This window comes from Sinohyriopsis cumingii, unplaced genomic scaffold (assembly GCF_028554795.1).
Source record: "Sinohyriopsis cumingii isolate HCF-2022 unplaced genomic scaffold, ASM2855479v2 utg000131l, whole genome shotgun sequence".
Taxonomy (NCBI): Eukaryota; Metazoa; Mollusca; class Bivalvia; order Unionida; family Unionidae; genus Sinohyriopsis; species Sinohyriopsis cumingii.
In genome coordinates, this window is record NW_028315872.1 from 681979 (window position 1) to 700178 (window position 18200).

Consider the following 18200-nt stretch of genomic DNA (forward strand, 5'->3'; position numbering starts at 1 on the left):
AAGGCACAGTACCAGCGACGATGTGTATTCGATACACGGAAAAAAGGTGACCGTTGATTATACCTTTACAGTAAATGATGGCACAATACTTGCTAAGAATTGAACTGGAATTATATATAGTAATAGCCTAGTTGATCCCAAAGGCAGTGTGATATGCTGTAGACCAGTTCGATTCCTAATTGGTTTGAGGGTTCCTGGTTGTTCCTCTCCCAATTCACATTACGCATACAATGAAAAGTTTACTTTGACAAGACTTTACACTTTACATCGTCCAAAGTTTGTATAGCTTCTTCCCGTCCCCTCTTTTATTATTTTAATTAAATTTTTCTCATCACTAACTGTCGATCCTCTGCCTACAATCTTTTTGAGGCCTCGAGTGGCCGAGAGGTCTAAAGCGTTCACCGTTACGGATCACTGCCATCTCACCTCTGTCTGCGTGGGTTCGTGTCTCGGGTTCGGCCAATGTGGGTATATGAGAAAGCTTGCCAGTAGCTTCTCGTGAGTCAATAGTTCTTTCCGGGATTTCCCGGGTTCTTCCTCCAGCATTAATACTGGCCGCCATGTATAGCCTATCGTGTGCTGAAAAACGGCGTTAAACCCAACAACAACAACAACAACAACAAAATATGTTCTTATACATCTAGTTCTTTCTGCTACGAGCAAATAGTCTCCTAGAATTAAGTATAACTAATTTTCTGTACCAGTATTACATGATTTATCTCCTCAGTCATAGCAGTGTCTGAATACGAATTTTCATAATATCACTATAAATAATTCATTTTTGTGTATTTTGAATAGAACATTCCATAACATTATTATAAAGAACTTTTTTATTTGTTTTGTTTATTTTGAAAATAATCATCTTTCCACAAAGTAACTGAATAAGCAGAGTAATAAGTAACACACTAGCATCGCTGGTTTTGCGTGTCCAATATCATAACATACGGGCATTACTGGTTTTGCGTGTCCAGTGCTCACGACACACGGGTGTTGCTTGTTTTGCGTGTCCAATGTCATAACGCAAGGGAATTACTGGTTTTGCGTGTCCGGTGTCATAACGCATGGGCATTGTTGGTTTTGTGTGTCCAATGTCATAACGCACGGGCATTCCTGGTTGTTCGTGTCCAACATCATAACACACGGGAATAACTTGTTTTGCATGTCCAATGTCATAACACACGGGCATGGCTGGTTTTGCGTGCCCAATGTCATAATTTGCTGGTTTTGCATCTCCAGTGGTATAACGGTTTTGCGTGTCCAATGTCATAACGGACGGGAATCATAACTTGTGCATACACATTGCTTGCGCGCGCGTGGCTGATGTAAGTCGAAGACAGAGAGTGATAACCAACATGCGCAAATGTATACGTCAAGCGCAGGAATTAAGAACTTGTGTGTGCAGATTTGAAGAATTTAAGTAATATTATACAACAATTGACCGGGGGAGCTCAGACGTAGTCATATCGTTCTGATCTCAGCTCTTAGACCACTTCTTTCTGATCTCAGTTCTTAATTCACCACTTTCTGATTTCAGTACTTAGTCCACTTCTTTCTGATCTCAGCTATTAGTTTACCTCTTCCTGATCTCAGTTGTTAATATATATCTGATCTCATTTCTTTGCGTATATCTTTTTCATCTCAATTCTTAGTCCATCTTTTTATGATCTTAGTTCGTTCTTACTTGTGATTATTCCTCAACTGCATTCTATCTTTCCCAAGAGTTTCATTATTTTTCTTCTTGTTTAATAAGACAGTTTGTTTTGCAAGATGATATTTTACTCATAAATGCAATGCATTATAAAATGTCTGACACTTTCCAGAAGGCTGTTTTTTCCTGTTCCTTTATTGCACGAGGATAAGGTTTTAATAACTTTCTGAGCCATTACAAGGGATACGGTTTTAAGTTTACTATGACCATCCAGTAGACAAGGTTATGGCAACTTAATGAGCCATTCAAACGGATGCGATTTAAATAACTTTCTCAGTTCTTACATTGATACGGGTTTTACAACCTTACGATTCCTTTCAAGGGACACGGCTTTTACAACTGTAGGCCTCTTCCGGTTTTAACAGCTATATGAGTCATTAAAAAGGCAACGGGTGTAACAACTTTATGAGCTCTTCCAATGGAAACGGGTTTAACAACTATATGATCCCTTAATAAATGTATCCTGTTTAAACAACTTTAAGAGTCCCTAGAAAGGCGTAACAACTTTATGATCACTTCCATGAGACACGAGTTTCCAGTGGATACATGTTTAACAACTTTATGATGCCTGAAAAGGGACACGCTTTAGCAACTTTAAGAGCCCTTCCAAGGGACACATACTTAGCAACCTTTTAAGACTCTTACATAGGACACGGGTTTTAAACGTTTACGCGTCCCTGCAAGGGACACCGGTTTAACAAATGTATGTGCCCTTACAAGGAACACGGGTTTAAAACATTTTGTAGTCACACATGGCTAGTTGAAACTTATTACCTTTGCCTCATTCTGACAACATTGCAGCACGCATGGTAAGTTGAAACTTGTTACCTTTGCCTCATTATGACAACACTGCATCACACATGGCCAGTTGAAACTTGTTATCTTTGTCTCATTCTGACAACATTGTATCATACATGGCCAGTTGAAACTTATTACATTTGCCTCACTCTAACAAGATTGCATCATACATGGCCAGTTGAAACTTATTACCTTTGACTCATTCTGGCCACACTGCATCATACATGGCCAGTTGAAACTTATTACCTTTGACTCATTCTGGCCACACTGCATCATACATGGCCAGTTGAAATCGACAGCTATCGGTATCTTCTTTTGGCAAATATATTGACTAATAGTATTTACTGTATGAACAATACGAAGGTTTAACCAAGATACACATCGACATGATACAGTGTTTTCTCTATGAACAATACGAAGGCTTCCACTAAGATGCGCATCGACGTGATACGGTGTTTAGTGTGCGAACAGAGGCGTAGCTATGATATTTTGCGCCCGGGGACGAACTATAAAATTGGCGCCCCAGCCCCCGCCCCGTTTAATCACATTTTTGAATATTACCCTTGTTTACTTATTATAATGTAACGTTGTAAGCCTCATTTTGGCGCCCCTGTACCTTGGCGCCCGGGGACATATGTACCCCCCTGCCCCCCCAGCTACGCCTCTGTGTGCGAACGATACGTTTGGTTTCAACCAAGATACACATGGATATAATACGATTTTTTATGTACGAATGATACGTTTGGTTTCCATCAAGATGCTCATCGATATATGGTATTTACTCTAAGAACAATACGAAGGTTTCCACTTTGATACACATTGATATGATACGGTGTTTACTGTATCAACAACATCAATGTTTCCACTAAGATTGACATCGATATGATAAGGTGTTTACTTTATGAACAATACGAAGATTTTTACCACATCGATATGATACGTTGTTTACTCTATCTACAATACGAAGGTTTCCACCAGGATACACATCGATATGATTCGGTGTTTACTCTATCAACAATGCGAAGGTTTCCACCGGGATACACATCTATATGATACTGTCTTTAGTGTACGAACGCTAAGTTTGGTTTCAACCAAGATACACATTGATATAACACGATTTTTTCTGTACGAATGATACGTTTGGTTTCCATCAAGATGCTCATGATATGGTGTTTACTCTATGAACAATACGAAGGTTTCCACTTAGATACACATTGATACGATACGGTGTTAACTGTATGAACAACATGAATGTTTCCACTAAGATGCACTTCGATATGATAAGGTGTTTACTCTATGAACAATATGACGGTTTCCACTAAGATGAACATCGATGTGATACGGTGTTTACTTGCTAACGATACGTTTGGTTTCCACCAAGATACATATTGATATGATACGTATTTTCTGTACTAATGATACGTTTGGTTTCCTTCAAGATGAGCATCGCTATGATACTTTGTTTACTCTATGAACAGTACGAAGGTTTATACTAAGATACACATTGATATGATACGGTGTTTTCTGTGAACGACTCTTTCGGTTTCCATCAAGATGCCCTTTGATATGATGCAAGATAAAAGGGCACACGATAATCATTATTCGTGACAGGTATTTGTGTATTGATGATAGCATGTTAGTGATAACATTAAATTCAGTTGATTATGAGTTTCAAAAGATGATACATGTACCTGTGTTTTTCAACCGCGAAACAGAGAAATCAAGCTGATTTGTTAACCATACATATAATATCTCAGTCTGGTTGTCTCAAACCAGTTGTCTCAGTCATGGTGTCAACGTACTAGGATCTACTTTTTAAGGGAAGAACTCTTGATTTTCAGAAAATATAAATTTCAAATGATACTCACATGCCTATTCTTTACGAAAGGTCTTTAATACCAAGTGGTAATTTACAACCAATATCAATTACAACACCAATATGTTACACTCATTTTTACCTCATTCAAGGAAAAGGTAACACATGCTAGTGTTACGATTATAGGTCTTAAAATATGTAACACAAATAAACTGAAACCAACAATTTAAATAAAACGAAACAGCATTTATTTCCTTATAATGCAAAAAAAAAAAAAAAAAAAAAATTGTAAAGACACTTACAGTTTTGTGAATTAAAATCCAGTTAATATTAATCTTAAATGTCATATCTAAGTCCAAAAGTATAGAATGTTCTGAATGAATTCCAGTAATCTTTGATTCACTGATTAACCAACATGCAACCTGGAATTTCTTAGAATTAGCTTACGTACCCCAAAGTAATGTGTAAACCCAAAGGTCAATGAGCCGTTAAGTAATTCCAATAAATATTTTAAAAACATAATTCCTTTGGAATTATTTCTGATTTGACCGACACTACAGTAAACTCTGATCACAAAATGAATTCCTAAAGACTGATAGATATTAATTGTGTGACAAGGGCACTCAGTCTGAGTCAAGACTCTTTTGCCCATGTGGGAACAGTAGGAAGCAGCACCATATGGTATTCCAAATTTAAAGCAAATGCTCCAGAAGACAGTATAAAACGGCACTGCGGGAGATGTGTTTGTGTCAAAATCTTTAAGATCATCTTATCATACGTATATCAGCCAGGAAAAGGCGAAGAGGGGGGACTGACTAAATTTAAGAGAATATTTCCCATTGTATATCCATCGCTATCTCCACCATCAGCTGTCTTGATGAACTACTGTACAGATAGTTCTTTATTCAAGGATAGCATGATACACTGCATTATCTCCTCCATAACGTCCAGACTGTAGCCGCTAGGTGCAGTGATGAGCCTCTGATGCCATAGCAGATTTTTCGATTCGATGTGCAGGGTAGAGTCTTTTGTGTCAAAACTAACCAACAATCACCTTGACTCGACTTTTGAGGATGTGCTTAACCAGTACGAGCCTGTTCCAACTTACTCCCAAAGCACAGACACATCAGATGTAAATGGCGCAAGCACTATTGTGACGGAAAAGCAACAGCTCGAAGCTCACGCTATCCTATATTATCTCATCTTGACATGGCTGTAATTGGGGAGAAAGTAAATTGTTCTAATTGGAATTTAGAAAATTATATCACAATCTAAACGTTGTACATTTTCAATATGAATGCAACATAAACATTGTTTAACGTGTTCCAGTATTTATAGTATTTCTTGTCATATATTTACTATATTTGGTTTATAGGTTCATATGACAAGTTAATAGTAAATTTAATAACAACTAAGATTCATTGATATTAGGGAGGTATGCTGAATATATATGGCTTAGTGTCGGCTATACAGGCTGTATCCAAACCGATATTAAACATTATCATGAAAATCTTAGACCAGTCTGCATTTGTGCAACAGTCATCCATGCTAATCATTGAAGTATTCATTGCCGACTAGGAAACAGAGGGATCCAGTTCCCGCTATCAGATAGAAATGTTCAATAATTTAGAAAATAAAACGGATTATAAATACAATTACATTTTTGTGTTTTTATCAATTTACGTTTTTTGTTAATTCAGTAATATTATTATCACATGTACTTGTGTCACTGACTTAATCAATCTTGAATGCTTTGAATTTGTAATTGTGAATCCAGATTACAGTATGGGTTTCCACAGTTTCCGCTGAAAATTCATGTGTACTATACAGATTATGGCTGTTTTAATTGTCATGGAAGTCAGCTGTGTTATAGCCTTACTCAACAGGGAATGATTTAAATTATATAATGGTGGAAAATACATATTTATTGCGGAAATTATTAACTTCACGACAACTAAGCAAGTTTTAGAAAGGAAAATGTCCTACATCCTTGCTCTATTATTGTGTCCTAGCTTTTATAGAAATGTTGTTTACTTGAAATAGTACTTATTCCTACCTTATCATCCGAAGTAGTATCAGTCTCAGTGTTGTGTTCAGTTTTTAATTTGTGTGGATTTAGTTATTTTAATTGTTCACTGAAAGTGCAAAATGCTCGTTAATACTTCTTCAGTACTACAAGTAGAAAGTAGTGCGTGTTATAACAAAACATTCATTCAGAACCAAAAATAAATTAAAATAAAAATTTGTCAAGGAATTAAAGGTTTGTAACCAGAAAAAAATGGAAATGTTGAATCTTAGAGGATGCCATATCCAATCACAAAGAAAATAATCCAGAAATAAATTTGCTCAATTCATATAGGCAAGAGATGTAAAATATCAAATTGGAAAAATGCAGCGCTCTCTGTTGATTATATCGATCCTATTTTTTTTGACAAAGTAAATAAATTACCTTGCACACACGTACGCCTATCAGAGGCAATTTATACTTGTGTTGTAATCAAAGGAATACACAAGTCTCATTAACAATTTCTAAAATACACACTAAGGCAACCGACCCACGCTGGTGTATCAGACCTGCGACCCTTGCATTACACTATAACGCTCCACCACTGTTCCCACACAAAGTGGAGCACAAGGAGGATGTTGAACCCAGAGGTAAAATGGTTATAATTAGCATATGATCATGTTGTCATGTAGAATCAATAATATTTCTTTCAGTTTAAAAGTAATTTGGTTATTTGGGTAGTTTGTGCAATATGTGCTATTATTGCATATATCTCATGCAATAACATTTAATCATCAAATCTTGCTGGAAGATTACAAATGAAAATTTGTTTCATACAATGCAATAGTATTTTACTGTTTAATCATCAAATCTTGCTGGAAGATTACAAATGAAAATTTGTTTCATACAATACAATAGCATTTTACTGTTTAATCATCACATCTTGCTGGAAGTTTTAGGGTTAGATAAGGTTAATGTTGTTGGAAGATTATATGAGATAATTTGTTTCATACCAATAGCATGACGTAATTGTAAAATTATTAGTCGATAATCCTCTTTCCAATTAATAACGATTATATACAGCAAAACCATAAAACTATATATATTTTTGTATTGGGAAAAATAATCCAGTGATTGTCACAGTAGGAAGTAAACAATAACCGAGATTTAATAAAGATGCTGGAAGATTTGTTCTTAAGATGGTCGTTATGTTGCTGATTCCGTGTGGCGAATATTTGAAATTGATCTTCGCTAAATCATGATGCTGTATTACCTCACCATGGCAACAATATTTTTAATTATGTTATGACAAGTTCAAATTTAAATGTAGCGGAATTCAGACTGCGTAAGACATAATTTTAAATTGCAACATCCTAACATTCAGGCTACATAGGACATATAATTTCAAATTGCAGCATCCTAACGTTCAGACTACGTAAGACATATAATTTTAAATTGCAACATCATACAATTCAGACTACGTAAGACATATAACTTCAAATTGCAACATAATACAAATCGGGCTACGTAAGACAAACAGTATGCATAGCTGATTCATAGTTTATGATTTTATGAAAGTATGAATGTACTTGTACAGCCGATTGTGTGTATGAATGTATGAATGTAATTGTACAACCGAATGTGTGTATGCATGTATAAATGAAATTGTACAACCAATGTGTGTATGACTGTAATTGTGCAACCGATTGTGTGTATGAATGTATGAATGTAATAGTCCAACCGAATGTGTGTATTAATGTATGAATGTAATTGTACAACGAATGTGTGTCTGAAGGTATGAATGTAATTGTACAAACGAATGTGTGTATGGATATATGAATGTAATTGTACAAACGAATGTGATTATGCATGAATAAATGAAATTGTACAACCATTGTGTGTATGAATGTAATTGTGCAATCGAATGTGTGTATGAATGTATGAATGTAATTGTACAACCGAATGTGTGTCTGAAGGTATGAATGTAATTGTACAAACTAATGTGTGTATGGATATATGAATGTAATTGTACAACCAATGTGTGTATGAATGTACATGTGCAACCGAATGTGTGTATGAATGTATCAATGTAATTGTACAAACGAATGTGTGTATGGATATATGAATGTAATTGTACAACCGAATGTGTGTATGAATATATGAATGTAATTGTACAAACGAATGTGTGTATGGATATATGAATGTAATTGTACAACAGAATGTGTGTATGAATGTATGAATTTAATTGCAGGTCGTACCTGATTAACAGACAAGAGTCTGGTCTGCAAAGAGATGGGTTGAGGTGGAGAAGGAAGATAGACAAGCAGAGCTATCATACAAATCCGTCTCCGGGTATATGCTATTATTATAATGTACTACCACTTACCCCCACACAAATCAGCCTTACTGTATTCTCATTTTCAGTATATTTGGCATACAATGTATTGCTGCATATTTAAAGAAAAGTTTAATGACAACGTTTAAAATCTTACCTTACAAACAGCTCAGCGACTGAAAAAATTAATGAACTATTCCGCCTGCAAATAATGCGTCTTCACTTGGTAACACACGAGTTAAGAATGATTAGAGAGTCACGTGTATTGACGTAAATCTACAAATGTGCCGGTATATGACTGATTACCAATATGAGTTATCTCTATGTGGTTACACGGATTAATATACAAGAGTTGTGTGAATCAATACAATATATACAACTTTTGGTTTATAGTTATATATATATATATATATATATATATATATATATATATATATATATATATATATATATATATATATATATATATATATATATATATATATGTATATATGTGTGTGTGTGTGTGTGTGTGTGTGTGTTTGTGTGTGTGTGTGTGTTTTGGTATACTTGCGAGGACCTGAGATGGGATGCACACCAACATCTCCAGGACGTTACTATATTGTGAGGAATTACACACCAGTCCTCGAAATGATTTTGCAGAAAATGGTTGAAAATGATTATAAGTGTTATTTAGAAAGTCCTCACAAAGTCGGTAACGTCTGACAGGCAGTTACACACCATGTATCTAGTTCACACAATTTGCAGGCTTCTTCTGGTGGTAGGTTGAGAGTGCTAACGCTAAGCCAATCAGAAGGCGTGTGCCTTCTGATTGTTGGTCATTGATCATCCAATCAGAACATCGCTTATGTGCAGTGTCGCTGTAAATTTCTTGTACCGATACATACGGCTGATAAAAATAATTACTAGTATTATTAGTGATTTTTAAAAAGAATTTTTTTTGTGAATTAGTAAACTGGTGATGCCAGCAGAAAGTGCAATATTTTAAGCCTGGTGCGGCAGATATAGTCCGGTATTTGTGCCGCGTGTTTTGGTATGTGCATGGATTTTATTGCTTCGAGACTTAATGCACCTAACTCTCGGAAGATGGCAAGACGTACTGGATCAAACTGGTAAGAAACACAACTAGATTCTTTATAAAAAAATTTATTATATTCGTTCAAAACATCTGTTCGTTCTTTCATTCGTCATCATCTGTGACAACTCGCTTGTTTCCCGTTCCACCAATGAGCTTGATTTGATGCACAAGGCCTCATATCATTGCTTATATTTAACTATGAGACATACATATAGGATAACAAAATATTATGACTGACACTTAAATTGTAAGCAGCGATACGAGCCCCTGTGCGAAGGTCTTGATTGCTATATTCCCACGTCAAAACAGTTCACATTGATGGCATAAGAGCTGGATAACGAAGAAGCGGTTCTCTCTCTCTTCGTTTTCTTTTCAAATTGATTGTTGTGAGAGAAGCAGAACACAATGATCTTTATAGTGCAAGAAGAATATTGACTCCCTTTTACTTATTTCTACCCTTCCTATCATTACTCTTCTGACTGTCCTATCACGTCCGTCTTTACTTTATCTTTGACCATGCACCACCCGATGCTTAAAGGTCAAGTGTGGCTGTTTCAGCGTATTTATTGATAGATATAGCTCCCCGTTTGTTTGTACCCCGTCACTGATTTCAACAGCTAATCTTTAACGCAGGGACGTCATGGGGGGGGGGGGGGCAGGAATTCGCATGTGCTGTAAAATGTAAAATTGCTGTTGCCTGTAAACGAAAATTAACAAGCCCATCAAGTTTTGCCCTCCACACTCAAGTTTTGCCACCCCCATGAAGTTTTGCGACATCCCCCCCGAACAATGTTGAAATGACGTCCCTGCTTTAATGTGATAAAAAGTGCACAGAACTTAGTTATATCATTCATTGACTTATTTCTAACCTGACTGACCCGAGTGGCAATAACACTAGCATCCTAGGCACCTTTCAAGCTTAACGGTCTTTCCATACTATCACGGCAGCATATTGCATACACTATGGGTGAGTCTTTTTTCATCATACAGCATTATGATCTAGTTCATCCTATTCGGTATCTGCCGGATAATTCCATAAATTGCCATAATGTTGAGAGTTTCGTTTTATATCTCTTTCCACTCATGAACTTAAAAATATCACCACTTGTTAAATCCACGGGAAAGGTTAATTTGTATTTGTCATTCTTTTCTGTGCTTGATTCGACATTGTAAATATCGGAAGCAGACAACATGATATTTTCCTTCTATGAACATACATGTGTAGTCCTGCATATACCAGTTTGCTAAAAATGGACTTGTCAAGGAACCGGAAATGACTGACAAGCATGGTTGTCTTTTAAACTGAAAACTTCGTTTGAAGTGAAATGCCCAGATGATAACTGTCTTAGGGCCACCCTGGGCATAACCAGGTTTGAAATTATAAATCAATAAATGAACTGATTATGTTCTCAGCATCTCTGAATCTCTGATCTCATTTGTTCCTTTTGCTTTTTAAATTGGAAAGGGAGGGTGCAAACAAATGGTGAAGTATATTTAGACGATTTAGTGGAACTTGATGTTGCTACTGAATGGGATGGCCATGTCAGCATGTGATATGTCAAAACACTTTAACATCAACACGTAAATTCTTGCAGAAAATTAATTCTCAAATTTGGAAAACTCTGAATATTGCTATTTATACTTCTACACTTCTATACTAAGCCCTAACGTACTTTATTCGACTTAGGACTATCCCATACATATATACGGTAGTCAGCATCATAGCCAATGCTATAAGTCAGCTGTGAGACAGCAGCTATAATTAATAGCCAACATATTGCTTACATCAACGTACAGTGTTGACAGCAGCTTTCTTGGGCAAATAAATCTGTGGTAATATTTGTTTCACTGATGTTATTTTACAGTGATAGAGAGTGATGGACTATTACATGTGATATGTCCCTGCTATTATTAGCACATGATTAATAGTTGGCCTAGGTTGGACATCAGAAGACATCACTGTCCTGTGCCATAAATACATGCATGTGTTATCCATACACAGAGCTAGGTGATATTTGACCATAAATATATAGTTCCCACATACACATCTTGGTGACACCATCCATATATATATATAAGGTTCCCAAACAACCCGAGTTGAGATTTGTCGAACTTCGTACCTTCACACAGGTCTGCTACTCTGCGTGTCACCGTTGTAATAATATATGCTCTAGTAGAAAACGGTGTTTTAAAGTAACAGTAGTACATAAAAAAACTCAAATGTAATAGAAAAACGAGACCAAAAAGAACTCACTTTAACATTCCTAAAGGTTGTCTTATATTTATTATAATCTGGATTGGGGAGAGATGTCTCGAAAGCAAAAATAATAAAATTTGAGGAAAATCATGATGGTATCATAATAAAATTGCTTACTTGTTAGTAAAAAAATAGCCTATCAGATTTAAATTGTGACTCGTTTCAAAATAATTGGGCAATGTGCATATGCATCCATCATAACTTATTCCTCGAGAAGTGCAGATAATCATAGACAAAAGACAAAGTTACAAGAGAAGATTTTTATTTCAATTTATTATCATTCTTACCTTTATCATGGTTATCTTCAAAGGAACTCAATTGTATCGGTCAAATTAATTCACATATCAAACTTTTGTTAAAGGTTTATTGGAAATTGTCTTTGAAATTAAAAGTCCTTTAATCATCAGATTTAAGATCATAGTGCTTTCATACATAACAAATGTTTTTATTTTTAAGGATTTAATGCCATTTGTCAGCACAAGAAAGGCTAGATATGGCGGCCAGTATAACGGGTGGAGGAAGTACCCAGGAAAACCTTAGGAAGAACCATCGACCCATGAGAAGCCGCTGGCAAGCTATCTCAAGTACCCACGTGAGCCGAGACTGAGACTCAAACCCACGCAGACAGAGGTGAGACGGCAGTGATCAAGAACGATAAGTGCTTTAGATACTGGCCACTTGGTGCTCCTAAAACAAATGTAAAGGACACTGATACCGCTATGAGATGCATTATAAAGGTATTTACAGTAACAAAGAACCACCTAAGACAATCGGTTGCAACAGCTCCTCATGGAACTTGAGATGTCATTAGAGTATTCTGAACAGTGTTATTGATGTAGGTGTCCACTGTCTGTCACATTGCAAACACACGTTTAGTAGCTGATTGTTTTAGGCAGAGGTTGGTTTGCCTCATCGAAATAGTTACTAAGGACTTTGATGAGAACTTTACTGATTCAAAACAGGATTAGTAGTGTAATAGAGTTTTCATGGCAAGTAACTTTTTTCATTGAGAGATTTATTCTCATGAGAACTGGGAGTTTATGACTTTGAGTCAAAACAGTGCATCTTCAAAATGGGGTAGGATGAAACTATTATTGTATCTGTTGTTTTCAGACCGTGATGTTTTGTGTATAAAACACATTAATATAGCTGCAATATCGAACAATATAGAGCATAGTATTAGGAACGATTTAAATTACAACCTTTGATTAGACATATAATAAAATGCCCTTGAGATTTTGGAATTAATTGTCAAATGACTCTTTAGTTTGGAAATCTGTTGAGAACACCGCCTCTGTGTGTAATGAGGGCTTTCCTTGTCAAAACAGTAGCATGATTGTTTCTATCTTGAGATTCCTTATCAATACTTTCTACATAATGAAACGAATAGTGCATATTTTTTATTACACATGCAGTATTTCATGTGTTATTGTGACTAACTTTATTTGAAGTGTAAATGATGTTAATAAATTAAGTAGTTGTCCCATTGAAGGCCCCGTTAAGTGGTCAGTACAGAATATCATTTTAAAAGCACTGTCTGTATTATTGTTTCTAAAATTAGAAATTAATGCTTGAATGATGGATTAATATATCATTAAGGCTGCTAACTGAGCAACATAACAATGTTACTGCGTAAACTTTCGCCCCTGATATGTATAGTGGGATTAGGGATGGTAATGGTCTTACTTCCTGAAGAAACCGTTCCGGTGGCCTAGTAGTTAGAATGCCCGCCTCTGATGAGGGAGATTGTTGGTTCGAATACCAGCCGAGTCATACGAAAGGCTTGTAAAAATGGTACTAGCAGTTGTCTCGCTTAGCACTCAGCATTAAGAGGTTAGTGCTAGAACTGGTTGGCCTGGTGTCAGTATAATGTGACTCCAGGGTAGGTCTTAGTCTGATTAGACTGATTTTAAGTTCACTATCACATTGAAGTTCAGCATCATATAAAACTTGTTAAGGCCGGTGCTGTGTGACTGGGTGGGCAAGATGCCCCATTGCTAGACATCACTATAAACTTTCTCACTATAAACATCATTGCGATATGACTGAAAATATTTTAAAGCTACATTAAAACTTCAATTCACACACACATCACATACACCAAAATAATATCTTATGTATACATGTACCGTTGTCTAATTGTTTTGATCTTACTGAAATTAACATTACGTCTTTTTCCTTATGGAAGTATATCCAGAAAGAATCAAGTAGCTTAGTTTTTTTAATTCATTTTTAGACCACTAAATGTTATTAACCATTTACACTTAGTTCAAACATATTGGTCAACACATTTTGAAGAACAAAATACCTGATTTTATCTGTATATACTTATGTAAGGAAAAAGGCATCAGAGCAAATTTTGTATAATTAACACAGTTAAAATCAAATCTGAGCAGTTTTATCAATATGGACTGTATGAGAGAGATTCTTGAAAACTTGTCCTTGTTGTTGACTGACGATAGATTATGCAATAGATCAGTGATTGTTTAGGCAGTACATGGATCCTCCACCAGTATATATCAGGGGTGATGCCCTACATGGTATGACTGACTGGTACCCTAGTAGCTACTTCTTTTCATGCTTCTATCTTCTGTTGCATAGTTAAAACGTGAATTGGTTGTTGATACAACCAAAGACTGATTATCCTGACTCTTTGGAAGATATCAACATTGGGCTTGATAAATGGTCCTTCAAATAATGAAACGATGTGAAGCACAAAGTTTAGGTATAACTGACATTCAGCTGGAATAAATGGCATTCCAGTTAATTGGTTTAAATATAATCACTTTGATTTTAATGACCTTATTTACATATTGATATTTTTTAAAATTCCCTTTGCAATCCGATATTTCTCATTATTATTATAAATAGCTGGAACGATAATTTTGCCATTGTGCTATCCAAAGTCTGTCCGATTATTCTGCAGTTTTGCTTTGTCCATTATATGACCTTTTACCCAGTGAACCCAGATATGTATCATAGCTAGACAGAGTGTCATGCACAGAGAAACATTTCTGTCTGGTGCGTTTTACGTATCCGATATGTAGTTTTGTTAGCTTCAGGAAATATGATGATGAAACTACTTGCAAATACATATTGTAGCTCACCATTTTCAAATATGTGATAGGTCCCAATTTTAAAGGTCAGATCATAGCAAGATATAAGGCACATACCAGGTTTGTTTACTTTATATAGCATTTTTGATAGTGAAAATAACTGGCAAGTATCCAGTTTTTACATTGTTTTTAATATAAAATATATTTGAAAATGTATTCTTACAGATGTTATTGCAGATAGTCTGGATGATGGTTCAAAGGAGGGAGAAGAAGAAGAACGAGCTATGTTACAAGTATATGCTCTTTAGACAAGTAACAGAAAAGAGTGAAAAGCAATGAGCTTTGTAAAATTCAACAAATAATTTATTTCCCTCGAATGCAAAGTGAAAATGTAATTGAAAGGAACTTACGGTATTATGAATTAAATCCCATAAACGCCTAGAATTACCGACACAAGTCCTAATAATTTAAAGGCCTGAATAAGTTAAATCCAAAACTGAGGCTGTTGCTGTGTCTGTAGTAGCTTGTAGAGTGTTCACATTCCAAGAGTCTTTTGTGGAATCAAAGTAGTATAATTTCAGGTTTGAATTCACTATATATTCCAGTGACTGTCTCTATCCAATAATTTTGTTAGAGCACTTTCGTGTTTCCAGAGAAAATAATCACTTGAATTCAATAATTTTAAGAAAAAGTTTCCAGCCCGAAATAAAATACTGAACTCAACTTATAATTCAACTTTTAAGTACTAGATCTTAAAGCATGACTGATAAATCCTCTCAATTACATGATTACATAGCACTCTACTTGACCTCAGGTCACGATTAGCATTTTCTAAAACAAAACCGTGGCAAAGACAAGTATTCCATCACAGTTTTCTTCTTGCATCTTGTGATCAAATAAAATATTCCCTGATATGAGAGAGAGAGAGAGAGAGAGAGGTTTGTGGACAATTGTAATCTGTATTGTTAAGTTAGTTGACATTAGTGATCATACTAATGTTACAAGACCATGTTACGTTCCATTGTCAATTTATACCACTGTGTCAACAATTCCTTCTAGTTTTAACTATGACATTCATTGGTTCAAGAACAAAACCATTTTGCAGTGTTATTTACATTCTTATTAAATACACTAATGCTCGAGTCAGGTCATCCCAGTTAAAACCTCTTTGAGATTAATTTTCGGCAGACCAGATCTAATCGGGAAATGAGGCTACCCATAGGGTATTATGAACACAGTACCATGTAATGCCGGGTGCTTACTCGCACAAGTTCCTCAACCAATGACACATTGTGTACTCGACAACAGAAGTGTCAGTCAGAGTAACAACTAGCATGAGCAAAGATGAAATCCACATGCTGCATAACTACATGGAAGTGTACATGCACTGGTATTTGATGGGAATGACAGGTCATTGTGCATTAAAAGAAAATTGCACAATATGATTAAATGGTCAGTTTTTGGATTTGACCTAAATGGTATCTATATGGCTATAAATATTATGAATATTTATTCTTTAAAACTGAATTAGTATGGTACGTATTTTAATACTTTATATTTAATGTTTATTACTGTTTTATCTTTAACAAAAGCATACATGCCAACCAGTACATTTTTGGCATAATCATTACACTTTTTCACCAAATTACGTTTACCGCGAGACTGCATATAGATTAAGCTTTTTTTGCTACATTAAAAAGTAAAAATAAAGCAATCAAAATCGCTTTTGTCATTTTATTATTTTCTCTTTAATTCCACTCGTAAATTTGAGAATATTCTTTAAAAAATGTGACTGCTGCACAAGAATAGCATAAGAATAATTTATTTATCTGCTTTTCATAGCAACTGTGTATGCCCCATTTAGAAGAAAACGGACTGGGTTCTTTAGAAGTGATCTTCGCCTAATAGATTCATTTTGTTGATCACTTAGTGATCCAGTCTTTGTTTTTCAAGAAAATGCCGCCAGATGTTAAGTGAAACGCTTTTCGGTACGAGTTTGAAATGTGACGGAATGTTAAGAGCAGATGGATCTTTTCATAGTTTTAAGCTTGTCAGATCAGAAAAAGGGAAAAATCAACACTGCTTCTCAAACTTTAAAGAAGAATATCAGAATATTTATATTCAGCACACACTTCAACTAGTCTACATGTGTAACTTTCGCTGAATGATCATGAACCGGAATTCTGCAATTATCATGGTCAGGTGCTCAGGGTGATTTATTATATTACTTTTTAAGTATATTTTGTGTTTGCATTATGGTTCTAATCCATATGGATTTTGCCCTATTTTTTTAAAGAATTGTGACTAGCTGCAGAACCAGGATAGTCGTAAAGGTGTTTTTTATGCATGCTGTAATTCTGGTTTGTAATATACAGATTACACCTTTACTCCCAAATTATGCTGTTTTGCCACTTATGAGAGCAATAATTACGATTATATCTCTCTTGGGGTTGGCATGTATGTCAAAACTTCAGACAAATAGGGCAGTAATGTTCAGAAATAGCATGGCATGCAATGGAATGCACATGCCTCTCTCATCAAAACGGAACTCTGGGAAAGGCATTTTATCATCAGTGATGCAATTTTCCGATTACCTGTAAACTGAATTACAGTGATACCATTAATATTCCTTAAAATGGAAGTTGCTATTTTACACAACAATGCAAATTTTATATCGTCTGTAACTCAATTTCGACTTAAACTTTACATTGACTTTTAGGCTGGCAACTAGTGTATATTTTCCAGTTTGATAACAACGTGTTCTTAGATATCAGTTTGGTAATTTGATTAATTTTCTTTCATACCAAGACATTTGTATCGGTGTTAAGATTTTTTTGTTTCGTTATTTGCACCTTTTCATATTTTTCTTATGCAAATAATTTTCTTGGCAGTGAGGTAGTTCTTACATTTTTATCATTCATTATAAAAGCATTGAAATTATTACCACGTTTCAAAAATGTAAATTTGAATATTTCCATAAGAAAATAAAGTGTTGTCGCTAAAGTCATGATTACTTTAGTATAATTATTCATTGCGATTTCAGGGGCCCCGAGTGGCCGAGTGGTCTAAAGCGCTCTCCGTTATGGATCACTGCCATCTCACCGCTGTCTGCGTGGGTTCGAGTCTCGGATTCGGCTAATGTGGGTA

General features: G+C 35.4%; 1 protein-coding gene across 1 annotated transcript in view; it reads right to left on the bottom strand.

Moving 5' to 3' along the window:
* Positions 1–8905, bottom strand: part of LOC149774807 (uncharacterized) — a 208457-nt gene extending 199552 nt beyond the window's left edge. Inside the window, exon 1 of the mRNA XM_089944718.1 lies at positions 8820–8905. The gene's annotated coding sequence lies outside the window, so the exon portion shown is untranslated. The remainder of the gene's footprint in view (positions 1–8819) is intronic.
* Between the last annotated feature and the right edge of the window lie 9295 nt (positions 8906–18200).